This window comes from Misgurnus anguillicaudatus, unplaced genomic scaffold (genome assembly GCF_027580225.2).
Source record: "Misgurnus anguillicaudatus unplaced genomic scaffold, ASM2758022v2 HiC_scaffold_28, whole genome shotgun sequence".
Classification (NCBI taxonomy): domain Eukaryota; kingdom Metazoa; phylum Chordata; class Actinopteri; order Cypriniformes; family Cobitidae; genus Misgurnus; species Misgurnus anguillicaudatus.
In genome coordinates, this window is record NW_027395278.1 from 9,505,743 (window position 1) to 9,523,542 (window position 17,800).

Here is a 17,800-nt window from a genome sequence, read left to right on the forward strand (position 1 = left end):
AGGATTGTTGTATAGCTATAGGAGAGGTTGTTGGACATGAAAACATTATGTCCGCTTCGAAAATGAACAATGCCAATGTGTTTTTTCTTAGCTCTGTTGACAAAGCAAATGAGGTTGTTGAAACTGGTATAGTCATTGGGGGGCTTTTTATTCCAGTACTTTATCCAGTCCTTTATCCATGCCATCTAAAAAAGTGCTACTGTCAAATGTACCAACATTCATTAGTGATGAAACACTAGTGAGAATCTTGTCACGGTATGGCAAAATTGTTTCGCCTATTAAGATGATCCCGATTGGTTGTAATTCTCCGCTTTTGAAACATGTTGTTTCTTTCAGACGCTTTGTTTACATGATCCTTAAAGAAAACGAGAAACTTGATTTATCGTTACATCTGAAAGTAGACGAGTTTGATTACGTTATTTATGCCACAACGGAAATGTTTAAGTGTTTCAATTGCGGAGAAGTGGGTCATTTAATTCGTACCTGTCCAAGGAAAAACTCTTCGGTGGCTGGTGATAGTGATGCGGTTCAAGCTGGACCGTCAAATGCAAATCCACCCACCGCAAAAGCGAACACAGTGGAGATGAGATTACCCGATGAAACGTTTGTTCGGGAAACAACAGATAGTTTAATAACTGGAAATGCTGAAAACACACCACTGAACGCTGAAATTGCAAAAACCCCAAAAACTCGGTCTGACGCAGGGGCAGACATAACGGAAGGCAGTTACACTTTTTTGGGTTTGCAGCCTAGATTAGTTGACGATGAAAGTGTACTAGAAATGGAACAGAGTGCTTTTAAAGTTCCAATAAAAAGAAAAAAACCTGGTGATTCTCAAATGATTAAAGCAAAAAGAGTTGATGTGGAAGATGATATTGATGAGGAAGAAATGGGGAGTGGAAGTATAAGTCCTCTGATTCAAGTGTTAGTTTTTCACAAAATGACTTTTCTGGTTCCAACACAGCAAAATCACTGGTGTTAAAATAACACCCACAGTGTCAAATTTAACACCGGCAAAGTGTGTATATGTGTCCACACTACACTGTGTTATTTTAGTCAAAAGTGTAGTGTTAACGCTTTGTTCAACACTATTCATTGTTGTTTCCACACTACACTGGTGTTGGCACAGAAATACAGTGTTAAAAATTAACACTCCTAATTTAAGGTCAACACCAGTGTAATGTGAATTCAACAATGTTAAGTGTTAAAATACTGATTAATAGCCACTTTTGTTGCTACTGGGTTGTTTCTATAAAAGACGAATGACAAGAAATATTGCAAAACCTTCAGTGTTTCCTCTAGGATTTTTTTCAGCTGTGGCGGCAGGGGGCGCCCATGATGATTATAAATGTACATTTTTTTTTTTAAGTAGAATATAGGCTACAGTAAACTAACATGTATTTTTTTATAATTTTCATGCTGTCATTTACTTTTCCTTATATTTATAGCATATTGCTTTTCTATGTTTTGATCTAAACTGTATTTTCTTAAAAAAACGTTACATAGCTACGTACGTATAGTTCGGATATTTCATTGTAGTTTTAATGTAGTGTGCATTGCAAGTTCGTCCTCGTGTTTAGCGTTACAGAGCTGTTGCAGTCATGCAGTCCTGTTTGATAATCCGCACCGCTGTGATTGACAGATTAACCGACCAGTTATCCGACATCAGCAGCAATTTTATTTCACACCCGTACCATTTGACATAAAGACTGTGACCCCGAGCAGGTCACAACGCAAATCGCGCAGTTAAATATAAACCTTTAACGGTCTTCAGACAGATCTTAAACACAAATAAACACGGGGCCATTTAAAAACGAGTCGAATTTTGGTCTTGGATGTTGGGGATGTTAGACCCGCATTTTACTTTTGTCTATTGAGTCCCGACCTGCATCTACAACACAAATGACTCGCGAAAAGTCTATTATTACACCCGTTAGATCAAATATTATGCGGTTCACCCGTGGGTACTCCGACCCTGCTGTTTCGTCTGAAAACAGATAAAACAGTCTCACCTTCTGCCTCAAGTTTCTATTACCAACGTTCTTCTCTTCCACGGGAATAATGTAAGTTTCCTTGCAAACAGATTCGACTATTAATGTCTTGCAGTCGCATATAAGTAGTATTCAGTATTTAGCCTTTTGTTTTTTGAATATCTTATCATTTAATGTGAAACTTTGTGAGTGTCGATCTAAAGCACAGAAGATTGACTGACAGCTGAGCGGACAGCTGAGCGGTCAGCAGCGCGCTGCGCTTATAGCCTATATTCTGCATAACTAATGACCAGATAAGTTGATAATAGAAGTACAGTGATTCCAAATGAATTTTCCAAAAAAACTCGTAATATGTTAAATCAAACGTTTAATAATGTCTTTTCTCGCAGCCCTGCGCTGTGTTGGTGTAGATATGCGCCGGTGAACATCATATGCGTGATGACCTTGCAGCTTAAATTACCCTAAATTTATAGTCATAAAGATAAAAGTAAAACAACATTCGAAACTTCAAATGATGTATTTTTATTTGTGTAAACTCACAATAAGGAGAAAACATTGTGCTTATTTATAATCATTAAAAACATGACGTGCTTTCTGCTGCTTTGGTTTTAGAGCGCGTCACAAAAAAAGAACAGAAACTTTTTTATTCGTTTTGTCAATTTAATAATTTAATAATTATTTAAGTGCAACATATTTCGTATAGGCTTATTTATTTTATTATTATTTCTCAAAACAGAGACGTAGCTTAATCATCCTCTGTTGATTTAAATCTATATGTGCATGAAACTAAACCCATGGAGGAAATTATGATATTTTAGGAGATTTATTTATAAATGAGTGAACAACGCGAATCCAGAAAGGAATTTATTTCTAGACAGCCAGTCTGGCAGAGCGGACATTTCGGTAGCTTTTTTGCGAGCTGCCGCCGTGGGTTTTGTCTAGAAGGTATACAGCAAATGCCAAAAAGTTAAGGATTAGATTTGGAGGTAGGATTATTAGGATGAAAACAGCGGTTCTGGCTAAATTAGATACAAATACATCCTACAATCGTGTGAAATTTTGTGTTTAAAGTTGGGTTTGCTTGAAGGATTAGGATAAAACAGTGCTCATCCAACGAGATTTCGTTTGCTGTATCCCTTCTATCCACAACCGCAGGCGTGGCGGGGATGTTTTAGGAGTGGCGGGCCGCCACGGTTGAATGTATATAGCGGAAACACTGACCTTTGCAAAACCTTTTTATTAAAGTGCATCACATTTAATATTTACATTGATACACACAACACTTTGCATTTCACACTTCTTATTTAAATACCTCAGCTACAATTAGAAACAGAATACAGTATGGAATAATGAAAGTTATCTTATACCACAGCGCAGGGACATGAAAACCACTTTTATAAGGTCTTTAATAAATCAAATGAGTTAAAAAAATTAACCACCCTACTCAAAACCTGAACATCAAAATACACTGCAATTACCTTACTGGCAGGCAGAAATGCTTATCCTTCACAATACTAAAGATTTTTCCATAACAAAACAGACATTTCAATTCAAAAGACGTTTCATTTTTCTTAAATACGTTCCAACCTGGTATTAGTTCTGTAGTTGTTTTACTCATGATGTAGTGGAAGGCTGCATCAGTGGATGCAACTTCTGTTCCCAACGAAGAGCAGGCAGGGCTGTGCTGATTCATCCCCCTCAAAGCATGGATTGATGCTCATCACCTAAGTGTTTTAAAAGAGTATATTTGATGAATGTATTTGATGTGTATTTATGAACTTGTATGCTTTTACATGGGGTGAACAATGCAACCAAACTAACTGCTGAATAAATAACTAGAACAAAATACCAAAAAAACTTACACAGCACAATCAGTAGCTTCAGATGCACATTGACCCTCTCCAGTCTTTCTTCCTTTCACAAATGAAGGCAAGAGGTGAATGAGCCAGGGAAGAGCTGCCACATAACTGTCCCGTCCTAGCAAAACAGAATTTAAACACCATGAGTATACAGTTAAACTTTAAAACCGTAAAAGTAACAAACCCATTTACACTTACCATATTTAAACTCCTGTTGACCAGACAGAGGGTCATCCATATCTTCATCAGGATGTAGTCTGCAATTATCCTTTAATTGTTGTATGTTGGCTATTTTGCAATATATCACCTCAGCATATTTCTGCAGATTTTCAAAGACAAAAAGAGTCAAGAAAATACCAAAAAGGGTGCAGTTTTAACCGTTTTTTGAATCAAAACCATCTCAGTATAATACTGTTAGAGACTGTGTGTACTCACATAACTAGTTGGTAAGCTCTTATCCTCCAAACTGGGTTAAGGAATAACAGTTCCAGAATTCATGGGTATGCCGTATTCAGATATAGTCAGGTAGGGTCCTATCACAAAAAAATGACAATAAAGACTCTGAAAACTCAACATTCTTTTTACATTAAAAACAGCACTCAAGACAATATGAATATTCATTTATACATTTTCAAAATAGTAATCAATTTGATTGCTATTTAATATGATACCAATAGCAAAACGATGTATGAGAAGATAATATATTTTTATTAAAGTTGGCAGCAGGTCATGAGACTTTCTTGCCAGATTAATAACCATAATATGTACAAAACTACATATACTAAAAAGATTGGTTAACTGTTCAATTATGTCAAATAAAATTATTTATATATATAAATATATAAACTTACCTTCTGTAATGAATTTATAAGTATTAGCAGCCGTTTAATTCATCCATGTCAGGTCTTCTTTAATAAACAGCATCTCTTCTGAATGATTTGAAGCACTCAGTGTGTACTTTCACCAAACTAGCATCTATAATGACAGAAAAACAAATGTTCGCCATACACGTTTTACACTTTCGTATGTATTTGCCATTTGCATCTGTCTGACATCTAGCGCCACGAAAAGCTTACAACACACAATGCATCCAATCCAGCAATCTGTGCATACAAATGATGATATATTCTGAGGTATAATCAATTGTTAGTGGCGATATTTCCCCTGTTTGCATACATCTTAGAAACCCACACGATGCGGTTGCGGTTTTCTCCGTGTTTTTCAGTAATTTGAATAATTAACCGATATCCGTGCACTCAAGTGCATGTAAACGACCTCGTTAACTCACGGTATCTAGTCTATATGATTACCTCATAACGAGCATCATATGGTGAATAAACGAGCTTTCATTTAACTTAATTTCACACCTTCAATTTGTAGTGCATGTCACGTTTTATCATGGTTCAATTCTTTCGTTCATATCTCCTGTTAATATTATCCTTCTTGCTTAAAACTTTTAGCTAGCAGTTTAACTATATACTAAACTAACAAGGGAACAACGTAACACAAGGTAGCTCTGATTAAACTGAACCAAATAATGAACAAAGTGGAAATAAAATGGGAAAAATCTCTTATTTAGTTTTTTTGGCATATGGCTGCGTAGAGTCAGACAGAGAAATAACAGTTTAATTTAGCTAAACCATGTGAATACTATGAGACTTACCTGCTCTCTTCAGTCCTCCTTTGAAAGAAAATGGCGGTAAAATCCCTGACAGGATATGTGGAGGCGTGGCTTGATTTACACCGCTCAGAGTGAAATCTGATAACACCCTTGTTTTACACTGACACTGTCGTGAATATAACACTGGCCTAGCAATGGCAGTGTTATTTTATTACCAGATAGTGTTAAAACAGCATCAACACTGTGTATTTAACTCCATCCCTGAAAATTTAACACTGGTGATTTTGCTGTGAACTATGATGTAGATGACATTAAACTCTTTCTTAGAGCCGCCAAAAATAAGAGAGGGGTACATGTAAATCAGTTCTTTTCTGACAATGAGCAGTTTGTAAATAAAACTACACTGTTTATGTCAGAGGGTTTATTTACAAAGAGGTGTACAGATTGAAGAAAATAGAAATGAGGAAGCTCACTGCTGACAATACTAATGATGGAGAAGACAAAGTTTAGTTTTTTAGCCTTCGATGTGATATATTCACGTAGAATGGTGTTCTTTTTATTTCTTTTTCTTTTTCTGAATATGTGTGAAGTTAATATTGCAACGATGAATGTTAACGGAGCCAGAGAAATGAAAAAAGAGCAGAAATGTTTGAGTTGATTAAACAAAGAAAAATTGATGTCTGTTTGATGCAAGAGACGCATAGTGATTTAAGTAATGCTGTTGATTGGGCAAGAGAGTGGAATGGGGTCTCTGTCCTGAGTCATAATACTTCATTCAGCGGAGGAGTTGTCATTCTTTTCGCTATAAAATTTTACTCCATCCTCTTATCAGGTGGATGAAATAGTAAAGGGAAGACTTTTAAGAGTAAGAGCCACTTTTGATAATTTTTCCTTTGTTTTTATTTGTGTATATATTCCAACGTCAGGAGTGGAAAGAGTTTTATTTTTAAACTCATTATGTTCCACATTACAGAATGTTTGTGGTGATGATTACTTTTTTCTGGGTGGAGATTTTAATTGTACAATGTCAAATCTGGACAGGAACCACGTTGAGCCTCATATGCCTTCTCGAAATCGTTTAATCCAACTCATTAAGACGCATGAGTTATGTGATATTTGGAGGCAATTTAATGGGACACAGAGACAGTATACGTGGACTCATGTGCGTGATAACATGATTTCTCTTGCTAGACTGGATCATTTTTATTGTTTTAAGCACCAATGTAATATTGTAAGGAGATGTATGATCACTCCATTGGGTTTCTCTGATCATAGCATGGTACAGTGTTTTGTGTTTGTTAATTCTATAAAGCCAAGGAGTGCATATTGGCAGTTTTAATATTTTAAGGACACATTTAAATTGTTTTGGTCAGATTTTAGGAACACAAAAGCCTCATTTAAGTCGTTGGCAGTGGTGGGATTATGGCAAAGCCCAAATAAAACAATTTTGTGTACAGTATACGCAAAACGTCACTAGAGAGACTAATTTTAATATGAACATCTTGGAGACTGAAATTTTAAATTTGCAAAAATTGGTTGAACAAACTGGTGATCGCAATTTTGTAGACGTATTGGCAAACAAAAAGACCCAGTTAGCTGATTTGCTGGGAACTAAGACGCAAGGGGCTCTGGTCAGGTCACGGTTCCAGAGGGTAAACCAGATGGATGCTCCATCAAAATTCTTTTTTAATTTAGAAAAGAAAAATGGGCAGAGTGGGGCAATTCATGCCTTAAGCTCTGAATTTGGCACTTTTTTAACAGACCCTGCAGACATTCGAAGGAGAGCGGCTTTTTTTAATGAAAATTTATATCAAGATGAGATTGGGGATAATTTTAAAGATGATAGTACTTTTTTTGATGATTTGCCTCAGCTGTCGCAAGAAGGCAACACCGAAATCTCAGGTGATTTGAGAATGGAGGAAGTGTATAAAGCCTTACAAGGCATGGAGTCTGGGAAGGCTCCAGGACTCGACGGATTACCAGTTGACTTTTACAAGTCTTTCTGGTCAGTACTGTGCAAAGATTTGCTGGATGTACTGAGTGAGAGTTTGGCGGAAGGCCAACTACCTTTGAGATGCCGTAGAGCAGTGCTAACCCTCCTCCCGAAGAAAGGCGACCTAATAGATATTAGGTGTTGGCGACCTGTTTCGTTACTTTGTACCGACTATAAACTGCTCTCCAAAGCATTGGCCAATAGGTTGGCAGGGGTAATGGAGTGTGTAGTCCATACTGATCAGACTTATTGCATTCCCGGTAGATCGATTTTTGATTGTTTATTTGATTAGAGATCTGTTTGATATCTCCAAGATGCTTAAAACCTGTTAACCCTCTTTCCATTTTCTGAACCCCCCCACAAAAACTGTCATAGCCAAACTAAAATAGATACAGTTTATGAAGTCTTTGCACTAAAAACATAAGTTTAGTCTCATTTGAAAGCAGACACTTGGAAGTTTATTAAGAGGTGAAAATTAGTTACTGTCATAATGAAAAAGGTTGTTATAGAGAGCTTAAATTATACTTTTTTATTAACTCCATCAAACATGTATGAAATATTGTTATGAAAATCTAAATGAAACTGGCCTTGGAGCAATCTAGAAATGCTCTGCAGATAAAGCCACAGGTCTGACCATGTTCTGTTTTAAATCTGAAGATGATACCTCTAAAACTCTGTATTTTATGAAATGTTTTTTAGACCCATGTCACAGGGGCGTAGCCAGTAATGGGCCAGGGCGGCACTGGCCCGCCCACATAACTCCCTGGCCCGCCCAGGCAAGTTTAATCAAAATACATTTTTTGTTTATTTTTATTATTCAAATGTATTTAAGAAAATATATTAATATAATCCGGATTTATTGTTGACCGGTGTGTGTATAAAATAAAATGGAGTTGTTAAAGCAAGTTGTAGGAAGCCTCCGGAACGTAATTGGTTGCTAGGGTTTCTGGCAGGTAGACTCTGTGGGGAGCGACGGGCTCTGGCAGCCAGCCAGCTAACTTTGCTAACTGCTTTTTTAGCTAATATTAAGATTGCCACAATGGCTAAAGTTTCTTTAATGTGTTATTTAAAAAAGCAAGAGTTGAGGAAGACGATACGCCACTGCCTCCATCTGCCGAGTCCTACCAGCCCAGTTCTTCAGACTCATCAACCCACAAGGCGGCTAGTCAGGCGCGCTGGTGGCGCCGGTTGCCGCTTGCTCCCTGGCGGCAGTTCCAGTGCGCTCTCCCGGTCAGACTGGCGTCTCAATAAATGGAAGTATTTATTGCCAGCAATGTCATTCAGGGGGCGCATCTTAATCATTAACAACTTGGTTGCGTCCTCATTATGGCATAAATTGATGTGTGTTGACCCTCCTATTCAGTTGATAACAAAGATTCAAGCTTTATTGGTTGATTTTTTTTGGGATAAGATGCACTGGGTCCCACAGAGCATTTTATTTTTACCCAAAGAGAATGGTGGACATGGCTTAATACATCTACAAAGCAGATTAGCAACTTTCCGGTTGCAGTTTGTTCAAAGGTTGCTAATGGGTTCAAGTAGCTTAAAATGGTGTGCTGCTGCTTATGTGGTTTTACGTAAGACAGAAAGCTTGGGATTGGATAGAACTATTTTTCTAATGGACCCTTTGAAGTTGAACTTTTCTACCTTGCCAGTATTTTACAGGAACACTCTTAAAGTTTGGAGTCTTTTTGACTTTAAACAAACAGACAATTTGAAATCTCTCCATTGGCTCCTACAAGAACCGTTAATTCATGGATCACGTTTGAATTTATTTGAAAATGCTTATTTTCCGGGACTCAATGAGGTACTCATTGAAAATAAAATCATCACCTTGGGCCACTTATTGGATATATCCAGACCTGATTTTAAGAATGAAGAGGCGGTAGCCCAATGTTTGAAGATTAGATCAACCCGCTTAGTTGCACAGCTTCTGTCAAAGTGGCAGTCAGCACTCATGTCATCAGAAAGGACTTTGCTGAAAGAACTTTGTGCTGGATTTGTGAAAGACAACCTTATGGACTCCTTTCCTGATTTGTTTATCTCATTGGACTTGGTAGGTTTTTCTGGTGTTTTTTTGGATTCTGTTGAATTTGAGAATGTGGATTTTTTTTCTTGTGCTGGAAAAACACTTTATAAGCATTGTGTGATTGTTTTTAACAAAAAGGCTTTAAATATGAAAGTTGATACTCCTTGGCGCGCTTTTTTAATTTGGATGCAGATATGAAACCTGAGTGGAGGGCATTGTACAAACCACCGTTGGCCAAAAAGATAGGTGATTTACAGTGGAGGGTGATACACGGTGCTATTGCTGTGAATACTTTTATTTCAATTCTGAATCTTGATGTTAATGTTGCTTGTCCCTTTTGTGCCGAGAGAGAGAGAGACCCTCTTTCATGTGTTTTTGCTTTGTTCCAGATTACAACCTTTGTTTAATCTGGTGGGGAATATTTTTGGCAGGTGCAAGGAAGTGCTCTCTCAGGAAGTTTTTATTCTAGGTTTTAAGTATGTGGCGAAAAGAAAATATCTATGCCAGATGCTAAACTTTGTCTTGGGCCAAGCTAAAATGGCAGTCTACATGAGTAGGAAAAAGAAAATTGAGCAAAATTTGAGTCAAGATATTAGTGTTATATTTTCGAACATGGTGCAATCAAGGATTTTGATTGATTTTAATTATTATAAGCTGGTGGACGATTTTGTCACTTTTGAAAACATTTGGGGGCGGTTTCCTGGACCAGGATTAGCTTAATCCAGGACTAGGCCTTAGTTTAATTAGGAAATATAACTAGTTTTAAACAACATGCCTTACTAAAAACATTACCTGTGTGCATCTTGAAGTAAAACAAAGGGCCCTGATGTATTTTAAGATCTGTAAGTGAAAGTTGTTTTCAGTTTGGAGAGCTCTTAATTAATAATTAATTAGTTACATTTATATAGCGCTTTTCTCAGTACTCAAAGCGCTTTACATATGAATGGGGGAATCTCCTCAACCACCACCAATGTGCAGCATCCACCTGGATGATGCGACGGCAGCCATATTGCGCCAGAACGCCCACCACACACCAGCTTATTAGTGGAGAGGAGACAGAGTGATATAGCCAATGATTAGTATCTATGGGGGATGATTAGTAGGCCAATGGGCAAGTTTGGCCAGGATGCCGGGGCACACCCCTACTCTTTTCGAATAACATCCTGGGATTTTTAACGACCACAGAGAGTCAGGACCTCGGTTTAACGTCTCATCCGAAAGACGGTGCTTTTTGACAGTATAGTGTCCCTGTCACTATACTGGGGTGTTAGGACCCACACAGACCACAGGATGAGCACCCCCTGCTGGTCTCACTAACACCTCTACCAGCAGCAACCTGGATTTCCCAGGTGGTCTCCCATCCAAGTACTGACCAGGCTCAACCCTGCTTAGCTTCAGTGGGCAAGCTGTCTTGGGCTACAGGGTGATATGGCTGCTGGCCTGCTCTTAAAGCAAAAAAGTGTTTAAGTCTAGGACTAGTCTAATCCCTGTCCGGGAAACCGCCCCTTGGTGTTGTGATGAGGCGTTATGTTGCCTAATTGAGGGTGATTTGGTTTTTACTTTTTCAGTGTGAATTTTTTATAAGTCACATTGGTGCTTATTGTATTTTAGGTTTGTGATATGGTTTTGTATGTAATAAAGCGATGTTAAAATTCAAATTCTCTCTCTCTCTCTCTCTCTCTCTCTCTCTCTCTCTCTCTCTCTCTCTCTCTCTCTCTATCTATCTCTTTAAGAATTATAGAAGGTTTTGTTAGGGTATTTAAAGCATCCCTTCCTCTATCGATTGACAATTTTGTAAATCATGTTTTAAAAAATGGTGTTGTCTTGCAGACTTTTCCGCAGTTAAAAGTGTTTCCCAAAATGTATGGAATTGATGAAAATATTGATTGTGTGTCCTTACTAAAGGGTTATGGTGAATTGGTGTTTGAATGTATTGAGAAAAAGAAATTGTATCATATATGTGTTAAAACCTTATTTTTGAATCAACTGAAAGGAAAAATTGATACTAAATGGAGATCTCATTTTATCTGATGAACTTTCTCCATCTTGGAGACTTTTGTATAAATCTCCCATCCCCAAGAGATGTGGATACCTCCAGTGGAGGTTGATTCATTGTATTATTGCTTCTAATCGGTTCATTGCGAAGGTGAATGAGAATGTTACATCAAACTATCCCTTTTGTGGTGCTTCAGACACTGTTTTTCATATGTTTTGTGATTGCTCCAGACTTGTACCTCTTTTTGTATTATTAAGAGAAATAATTACAAGGTTGGGGGTTCTGTATACTAATAGCTTATTTATATTGGGATGCCACTACAGTAGATCTACACAAGAGCAGTCTGTTCTCGCTAATTTTGTAATTGGTCAAGCAAAATTAGCAATTCTGAAAACTCATCAGGAGAATAATGCAGGAAAAGATATAGGTTTGGTATCCCTATTTAAGTCCTTAGTGGAATCACGGATTGTTATTGAGTATACTTATTACAAGCATATTGACAATGTGCTTTTCTTTAATTGGAGGTGGGGTGTTAAAGAAGCACTGGTTGTAGTAGGTGATTTTGGAGAATTGATTTTTAATTGGTATTTTTTTTATAATTATTATTAATTATTATTTTTTTTCTGTGGTTAAATGAATGTGTGTTTTTTTTTGTTTATATTTGTACGTGTGTGTACACGGCTAATAGCTATATGAAACATTTTACCTTGATCTAGTGTTGTGGATTAAAAGGTTTTTAAAAGTCAAAGTCTCTCTCTCTCTCTCTCTCTCTCTCTCTCTCTCGTCTACACACTGTTTGTGTTAACCTCACACGCGCACACAGCGTTTATTGCGTTTTGGAAAAGAGCTCCTCAAATATAAAATGAATCTGGCCACTTTAATATTATTGTTCTTTTAACTTAATACAATTATACATACCAAAAGAATCAAGAGCCAAGTTCAAGTGTCCCTCAAATGTCTCAGAGTGAGAAAGTGCTTCCATTAGCAGCCTTAAAAATTCATGTCGGGGGCCACCAAGATCAACAGCCTCTGCAGTTGTTCCCTTGTCATCAGAGAATTAAATTGACATTGTGTGGTTTGGGTTGTATGCATGCCTGATAGCGCTCCGGCGCCACGCCGGATTTCCGGCGTAAAGACGTGTCTGCAAAAAAAAAGTTCGAGTTTGCGTGATCTGAGAGGTGCTTTCACTTTAAACCACACCAGTAGGCCTACTTCAGCCAATCGGTAATAGGGTAGGGGCTGGTCTTGGGTTTTGGCCAATCAGATTGATTCAGCAGTCACTCCAGTCCACGTGCAAATTTGTTTTGTTTTCCCATACACTACGAATGTGTTTCCCACACTGGCAACGCGAAACGTAACCAAAGTCATGGAGTGCAACTTTATGAAGCTAGGAGAAGACACCAAACTTGTCGATAAGGGTATAAAGAATAAATGGCGCTGGTCTTGGATAGAGGAGGTGGGTAGAGACGAAAAGCCCTTTGGAAGCTGGTGTCAAAAACTCCGGCAACCAGGAGCATGTTTCTGCACTTTGTGCGCAAGGAAAATATTATATGGCACTAGCGGGAAAAAAGTGCTGCCACGGCACGAGTTAGACCCTAGTCATCAAGCAGCTGTCAGAGCAATTAAACACACGTCACAGCAGATATCCGACCCTCAATGACCGATCGCGTGGCTGATTTAAAAATTCGCTTGTGCTCCTTCATTGCCGAGTTTGATCTGTCGTTTACAATCGCTCATCCACTCGTCACTTTGTGTAAGAAATTAGCGGAGGATAAACTCGCTCTGACGCATCTGTCTGTCTCGAGGCAGCATGCGGGTTATCTCATTACACACGGCATCGCGCCAGAATTTAAAAGAAATTTGTCCGACAAGCTGAAGAATACCATGTTTTCACTTAACATTGATGAGGCAACGGACAAAAGCATGGATAAGATTTTAAATGTACTGGTCCGATTTTATGATGAGGATGCAGGCAGTGTGAAAACACAGCACCTTGCCAGCAAAAAGGTTAATTTTGCAAATGCCTCAGCACTAATGTTTTCTGTAGTAAACTGTATTTGCTTATTTTTATTTATTTCTCACTGTTTTTCAGTTCTTGAAGCACTTTAAATTATTGCTAATTTTTGTTCTCTTATAGCAAATTGTTTTGAATAAACAAATTGAGTGTTGTATTACATACAGTTTGTTGCACTGTAACTGCACTGTAAAAAATTTAAAATTAAAGGTGCATATTTTGCAGAAAAATTAATATCTACTTGTTCGTGCCCTTAAGTGAATGGTTAAGCTACTAATCAAATCCTAGTTTACTTTGGAGTATTATAATTCCCACCCACTGACCTTTCTTGGTATGCTATACAAGCAATAAGTATGCAGGTAAGTGACTAGTTAAAAGCAGGGATGGATTAAAGGGATAGTTCACCCAAAAATGAAAATTCTGTCATCATTTACTTAATCTCATTTTGTTACAAACCCACATAAATTGCTTTGTTCTGATGAACACGAAGATATTTTGAGAAATATTTGTAACCAAACCGTTCATTGACCCCAATCACTTCCTTAGTATTCTTTTTTCCTACCATGGTGGAAGTCAATGGGGTACATGAACAGTTTGGTTACAAACATTACTCAAAATATCTTCGTTTGTGTTCATCAGAATAAAGCAATTTATGGTGGTTTGTAACAACATGAGATTGAGTTGATGATAACAGAATTTTCATTTTTGGGTGAACTATCCCTTTATGAACAGGCCTACCAGGCCCAGGAGCTCTGCTCTACAAAAAGGTGCTATTGGCTTGCATTGGGTTTGTTCGTCTCAGACATGTTTATATATTTATATTCACAAAAGTCACCAGAATCTATCATTTAAGGCTTAAATTATAGATTCTGGTGACTTTTGTGAATATAAATATATAAACATGTCTGACTATTTATCAAAATATTCTCCCAGGGGAGCACACCCCTGGATCCCGCTTGACAATTGTGTTGATCAGGGCATATGTCTTGGCTTAGGGGCCCGCTTACCTCCCAGGGAAAAAAGTTCAGGCTCAGGATTTTTTTCTACTATCACCCCTGTGTATGACATTCGCCGAAACCCTCGAATAGCTCCATCAAGCACTGCAGCACGATTGATGTTGAATTTGGACGTGCCTGTTTGTGTGATCTTTTCGCTAAGTTCTTTTAAAAAAATGACAAATGCAGAAAAAAGCTTCAGAAAATATTGTTTGGACTCCAATCATTTTTCTAATCAGTTAGCTATATCATATAAGACTACTGTAAACAAATGTTCCTAAAACACAGGCTATACTAAGGGTAAAAATACCAAAGTCCAAATGTCCAAAGTTATCTGTTGGACCATTTTTAGTTGCATGACATATAACAAGCACTTATTTTATTCATGAGCTATTTTATTCACGAGTAATACTAAAATAATGAAATCAATGCAATTGTTATGAGCATATCATACTTTTTTTATATAAAGTCAAATTAATCCCATTTTGCAGAATATGCAGGCATTATAAAGCATATACTTACAAACCACCTACCGGTACTTAAACTAGCAGACCTTCATTAGGACTTTGAAAATACTTTCACTTTTCCAGATGACAATGATGTTAAAAGTTCAGTAAAAAAAACTACACTTACGTCTGGTCCTCAATACTGGCCATAATAGCTGTATACAAGTCTTCATCAGATGTGTCATTTCAGGGAACTACACTAACCTTTTCCACTGGTGGCACTTGCGCTACCAACTTTTTCAGTTACTGGCACAAAATATGATTTGGTCGCACATATTTTTTTCAAGTTATATTAAGGCGCTCTGGATAATAATGAACAATAATGAAACTGTGTTGCATACAGATATGCTTTTTATTTTACTTGCCATCTTTTAAACCACATGCCGCCTTGTTTTCTTAAACGTTGCAGTGTTTCCCACAGATCTGAAATTTACTTGTGGTGGTAGCCGGTGAAAAGGGCAATCATTACCTACTGACAAATAATGGTCTACTATACATGTGACGAAGAACTAATAATGTGTGACACAATACTTTGATTTATTGAAAATTAATATTAATTTCACATTATATTTCATTAATCTAACCACCCCAAACTTTCTTTGCCATTAACAAAGCTGACACTGTTTGTCAAAGCAACACGAAAACACTTACTGATATATGAAGCAATTAGACCCCTTTTATCAAACTCAATATATTACAATACTATGTATAGTATATTAATAGACAGTGCAGGTCTATAGATTATAAATGTGACTGATGTTATGACTGATGTTATAATGGTAATAATTTCTATTAGCACTTTGACTGCTTCTGCTCTATCTTTCTATTTCTCTCTTGCCGATTTAAAAAGCTTAATCCACTCATTATTTCAGATTTAAAAGTCTACTTGCTGTCCCGGTGACAGACTTTACATTGCTGTACTCGTTCAGTGCATTGGCTTGACATTAGCACTGCTTTTTTGCTACAATCTCTGTGCAAACTTAATATGTATATGGTTTTAGAAAATATATGGTTTATTAATAATAAGATTATTAAAAAAATGTGAGAAAAAAAAATGCAGCGCGTGGTCGTAACAAGAACCATCGCCATAGAAACCGCACTCGAGCTTTAGCGCAGTAGCGCTCATGGCCGTTTTCCGATCGACTCGGGTTATAAACACAATATTAATCAGACTTGGGACCCAAAGTAATTAAACTAGGACCTAGCCGGACCCAACAGACCATTTAAATTATAAACCCGGAACCATACGGGTCCCGTGTCCTCAGTGAAGAAAGACCTCTGCGCAAGTTCAGAAACATGGAAGACACTGCGCTTGCTTCGCGTCCCACCCAATTCATTGAGAAACAGAGAGCACGCGAACGCACACTCATAGGGAGAGACACGACGTGCTTTCACGCAAAATGAAGCCAATGTGTTGAAGGCTCAGAGCACATTATAAAACGTATTCTTAAAATCCACATTTCTGTTTTAATAAATGCTCATAGTAAATCATAGCATATTGTCTAAAACATTAGGTAGCACATTTGCGACCCATTAAAAATTAGGGTCACAACGGCAGTTCAAAAGGTCGCATATGCGACCATTTTGGTCGCAGTGTAGTTCCCTGTGTCATTTATGAGATTAATGTAAGTACCATAATCATTTTGCCAGCGTCCTGAGATGAGGCTATTTCATTGTGATGAGGATCGGGTGCTTTTTGGGGCATCTTTTTGGTTGTTGGACAAGGTTTGGACTCTTGATGGATGAAAGCTGGAATTTGAGTGGAGTTGAGCTGGAGTTGGAGCCTGGCCGTCTGTCTCTGGCTGTGATAAAATTGATCTTGCCATGGTACAGGACTCTGTTGCCGGTAGCTCTGCTGTTGAGGTTTGACCATTTGCTGAAACACAGGTGTCGTTTTCTGATGTTTTTTTGCAAGACCTTGAGAACTGTTGTGGCCACTCATCTTCCTCATCGTCCACACTGTAAGCTTCTGAATCTGAGGTTTCTTTACTGAAAGACTACAAAAAACAAGTTGCCAGTAGTTTGGAGAAATGTGATACAAACACCACAGTACAAGCATGATATCATTACTCTTTTATTGTCACCTATTTTGACATTAATTGCTGTATGTTAAGTCATTTTAGAGGACAGTAAATCTATACTGCTATACAAGCAGCACACTGACTACTCTAAAATATAACCAAATTTAATTTCTAGTATTTTCCTTTGAGAAGATATACCAAAATATCTTGCAACATTTTAATATCACAAGATCTCATCACACCCCTACTGCTAACAAGCTAATTTGAACAAACTTACCTCACGCCACATGGAATTTTCCCTTTAAATGCCTCATGAATTTTATTCATGACTGTTCTGTAGTCCCAGGTTTTGTCAAATTCAAAAGTACCTAGTATGGGTCCTTTTGCATATAGCTTCTGGGTTGTCCTCTGCTTGACCACGTTGTTCTCTTTGGGGTGTGTCAATAAAACCAGGTCTTTGTTAAAATTTTGATGATATAGTGGTTTTGGCCAAAAAAATGTAAAGAAAGTATAAAATCTCATAAATGCAATATTAATTGTAAAGGTTTACCCATTACATTACTCTCTCTCTCTCTCTCTCTCTCTCTCTCTCTCTCTCTCTCTCTCTCTCTCTCTCTCTGTTGCGCATGTGCGGGGTGAGTGGGGAGCGTGAGTGTTCACGAGCAGAGACTAAATGAAAGTGGTTTTTCTACTGTTTATTCCGTTTAATTTCTTCTTATTTTGAGGATCATCATTTATAAGTAAGAATATAGGAAGTGAAGTGCTTAATTATTTG

The 17,800-nt window shown here is 37.6% G+C and overlaps 1 protein-coding gene, 1 long non-coding RNA gene and 1 pseudogene across 8 annotated transcripts in view; 1 reads left to right on the forward strand and 2 right to left on the reverse strand.

The window, feature by feature from the left end:
- LOC129417554 (molybdenum cofactor biosynthesis protein 1) overlaps window positions 1–17,800 on the forward strand; it is a 187,259-nt gene that overhangs the window by 65,160 nt on the left and 104,299 nt on the right. The gene's annotated exons all lie outside the window — the stretch shown is intronic.
- Window positions 2,781–6,134, reverse strand: LOC141362541 (uncharacterized). Its single transcript, XR_012368288.1, has 5 exons — window positions 4,702–6,134; window positions 4,286–4,383; window positions 4,049–4,169; window positions 3,854–3,968; window positions 2,781–3,715 (listed from the first exon to the last, which is right to left on the reverse strand). It is a non-coding gene; the product is annotated as an uncharacterized lncRNA (long non-coding RNA).
- Window positions 10,817–10,933, reverse strand: LOC141362618 (5S ribosomal RNA; annotated as a pseudogene).